Source organism: Photinus pyralis, unplaced genomic scaffold (assembly GCF_008802855.1).
Source record: "Photinus pyralis isolate 1611_PpyrPB1 unplaced genomic scaffold, Ppyr1.3 Ppyr1.4_LG5, whole genome shotgun sequence".
Lineage (NCBI taxonomy): Eukaryota > Metazoa > Arthropoda > Insecta > Coleoptera > Lampyridae > Photinus > Photinus pyralis.
Window position 1 is genome coordinate 45,725,401 of NW_022170596.1, and position 4,206 is coordinate 45,729,606.

Sequence of the window (4,206 nt, forward strand, 5' to 3'; positions counted from 1 at the left end):
TCCACGTACTTGATTGACATGTTAAATTAAGAAACAAACAATTCTGTCCAACCGTTAACTCTCTTATCAATATATATGTTAATTTAGAGGATTTAAAGTGCTAGTAGTGAAAAAAATAGTATATATACCACGGTAGAGAAGTCTATTATTTCCTTCGCACCTTACACCCCTCGGCGCAAGCGCCTCNTGTAACGTTGTAATTATTCTAAGTTAGTCAGTACGAATTTCCCTTGTTACGGCACTGGCGGGGGAGAATGCGATGTAACCTTCAATTGTTAGTTTTGACGATTGTGGATTTCGGGATTGGTACCTGCGCGATTGGCGGGGCGAGGAAAATTCGTGCGTGACTTACTTTCTTTTCGTTGCTCGTTTTGGGAAGACGCAAAAGTGTCGGTTGAATATTAGTTCGCTGGTGTAATGTCGTAAAAGATTGGTTTCCGTCATCTATTGAAGTATTACCTTTCACGGAATCATCTTATTAAACTATGGATTGATAGTTTTTTTTTGGTTAATCAATATCGTAGTGAACTTTTTTGAGAGGCTTTTAAACGAATTACCAGCGAAACTATGTAAGTAGATATACGGGATTAATATCTCGGCCATTATAATGTTCATTTTTAGTGACCGTATCTTCCTGATCGTTATTAATTATCATACAACGTCAATCTTTCCAATAGACCTTCTTTAATAAGAGGTAAAGAGGGTTATGCGTACTAAAATGCACCGTTTTAAACAATCGCTTTTTAGGGTCCTTGTATCCCGTTTAAATTTGCACATTAACATATGTCACCGGAGGGACGTCCATTTTGAATTATTACCAACAGATGCCTTCATCTGAATACACATTCAGCAGTAATCAGCCGTTTGGAACCATGAGATAGAATACATGACCTATATCTGAGCTTATCACCGTCGACACAATTACTTAGCCTATATCAATTATCTGACCAGTTTTGGGGAAATTTTCACTATTTTAAATTTAATTGTAATCGTAATTCTGGTTAACGATCTTTCGATTAATGCCTACATAATTGGCTCTGATTATTGTTTTTGCATTTGAGATCTCCTTCGGAGACATGATTTAATATTGGTTTGTCCTATTACGATCGTGGGAAGTACCGCAAGTGGTAAGCCCCTCAGCCACCGTTAAGTACCTCACTGTAGCATTTTTGATTCACCGAGGCATTCTCGGTTAATTTGTCCTTTTATTCTTTATTATAGCTACTAGGTTGAACATTCCTGGGATGAGCTCACTCCACGAATGCCTTCGGAACTCCAGGTAAGAATAATACCTTCTCTTTATATACTTGTGTGTTCGCCACCTCGTTTTGGGGTTAATAACGTTAAGTTTCATGCCGTCGGGTGTGATCGAGTTATCGTTCACTAATTTGTGGGATTAATGTTCAATTAAGTAAAGTTTTTGGGGGAATTCAATTTAGGGGAAGAGATTAGTAAATGTATATTGTTTTTAGTAGTGCATATTCATGCGTTAAGATTTTTTCTGGAATTTGGTGTACCTTACTGAATAAATTTTTGATTTTTGGGTGGTCAGGTACTCACTGATTATATTATTGTTGTGCCGCTACTGTTACACTTCCTTATTCCGGTAACAGTCGGTGTATAATATTCCAGGTAATAAGGTGGCGCCCTTACTGCTTTGCTCTAGCATACCTAATTATTAGATGAGAGGAACGGAATCCAGTGCCCGCAGAGACCGAACGAGACCTAATGACCCTTGAGTGCTCAAGCTTACCCCGATTAATAGTCACCCCTGAGCTAGTTGGCCGATTAGCGGCGGGTTTGAGCAAATTCACCGTTATAAGATATAAGCGAAAAACCGGAAAATGGGGCCGTCAATCGCCAATGATTTTTGTTTTCAAAAGCGGTAGGTGTACAACGGAAACAGATTTTGGTACAATGAGTGAAATTAAAACTAGGTACATTGTCATATATTAGTTTCAAATATTAGTTTATTGAGATTGTCTGGTAAAATCATGCAGAGCTAAGATTTCGTAAAGAATTGAATTTGGACGGAAATTATTCTAGAATATTCTCCGTATGAGTCACATCATTTTTCGTTCTTAATTGTACGCAAATTAAGAGATGCGCGATTAAGAGAACAATTATTGGACAAAGAGATCGACAAAAAATGGAACGCGACCTATACAACGACAAACAAGGCAGTTGTAATCTCTCAGTTTCGTACGAAATAATTTTGTGATGGGAGAATATTAGATGTAAGATAGATTGCGACAACATATTATGGAGCCCCGAAAAGTGCAGGGCTTGTCCCGAGTTACACGCAATTATTTGATATGATTATTGATTGGTTGTCTTACCTCTACAACAGGACCCCTGATTTAAAATAGGTTGATGACACAGGTGACATGGTCTCGGTTTCTTGAACACTTTGCATCTAAAAGCATGGCTCGGACCGGCTGATGTTTCCGGCTGTAACAAGAATAATGCGTAAGTATATAGCATAAATGATTAACAGACCTAGTATAATTCATTTTTAATATCGTTTGTAATGCACCACAGTTTATAATTTCAAAGAAAACGCTGGTCATATAATAAAATAACAATGTAGCCGTAACAAACTTTATAGCTTTAATTATCCTGTCTAAAAAAGAAATAAAATATTTTATTATTTATAGATGCATTAAGACATAAAAGAAGATTGAGTGTAGTCAAAAAAACGAGAAACGGAAAGTATGGAAATGTATGCAGTAGGTAATTGCGACATGGCAGATTTAAAAATTGTAGTAGTGATGCTGAATGTGTTAAACTGTTAACTTTAATTGGTAATTACCTGGACGATGAACTCGATAGTTGCAACTACCATACAATTATTTATCTGAAAATTGAATTTCTGGGTATAACTTTGACCACCCTTGAAATTACTGTAAATCAAATAAAATATGCGCTTTTAATGTTAATTATTAATTATTATAAAGGACATGCTTCCACAATGCGAGTGGACTCGATATCTCTGTTTTTCATTTCTCGTAGAATACGATACCGAAAAGGCCAATCCAGTATGACCTGATTAATATATTTAATTTAATTATAAAGCGGTGGAACATTTATTTCAATTATAAATGATTAATTAGCTCGCGTGCGTCGCCATCAATTTAATTCTCTTTATAGATGTTTGCGGAAAATTATAGGCCTTTTTGTTCATTACATTTTCCATACACTTTTCAAACATTTCCATTCCTGCAGCCAAACTTTTTAATCCACTCAAACTAAATTTATTCAAAAGTTTCTTCAGCCCTCATTTATGACATTTTCGTAGTGGTTCTCCAAAATGAAGTATTCGCAAATTAATCAACTGCGAGCGGTATATTAAATTTAATTTTCCACCTCGGCCGTTTCCGCCAATAAGGACAAAATGAATGAATTAAATTGGAATATTTGCATTGTGCATGAAGAGCTTCTCGCTAAATTATGCAATTCAGAGCGTTTTTCGTCCATTGATTTTGTCATGGCAAGATATTTCTCAGTCAATATTCAAAGTAACTTTACGGTGAATGCGAAAACCGTTTAATCCAGTATTAAATGCAAGGTGTCGTTTTATTTTCTAATTTGAATAGCTAAATAAGATAATTTTTACATAGATCAATTTACCTTTCTTTGGAAGTCGCATCCCATTATGCTTAATTAATAATAAATAATGAATTAATTAAACAAATCCTTATGCAGTAATACAGTCCCTCGCCCTTTACCTCCCACTGCTACAAAATTATCGTTACGAAACGGTCACCGAACCACCCTGTCCAGCTAGTTAAATTAATTTGAGTCACTCACAAAAACAATGAAATGGAACTCTTAAAATCCTGCGTCATTCTAATACAACACAAACAAACAAATATAAATGAATAAACAACAATGCTGCAAATAAAATGGCACTCAGGCGGTCGATCCAAACAGGTTAACTAAACTCTTAATTACCTTTAACTTATCTACAATCCAAAAATCCAGTCTTATATTGCATTAAATGCACACAAAAACACAAACACTAAACTGACTTCTTCTCAGGAAACACCTCGTAACACTTAACTTCTATATAACTCGACTATTTTTTTTCAACATAACGTATTAATAAACTCTCCAAACTAAAAACACTTGACGTCAGGTGCATTGGAAAATTCCCCTATGTCGCAGGCAAAAGCCTGACTTCCTACAAACGGCCAAAGGCGAAAA

The 4,206-nt window shown here is 35.7% G+C and overlaps 1 long non-coding RNA gene across 1 annotated transcript; it reads left to right on the forward strand.

The window, feature by feature from the left end:
* Nucleotides 1-205: 205 nt before the first annotated feature.
* Nucleotides 206-1,205, forward strand: LOC116171577. The gene is made up of 3 exons (XR_004145471.1): nt 206-569; nt 622-694; nt 748-1,205. It is a non-coding gene; the product is annotated as an uncharacterized LOC116171577 (long non-coding RNA).
* The last annotated feature ends 3,001 nt before the right edge of the window (nt 1,206-4,206 follow it).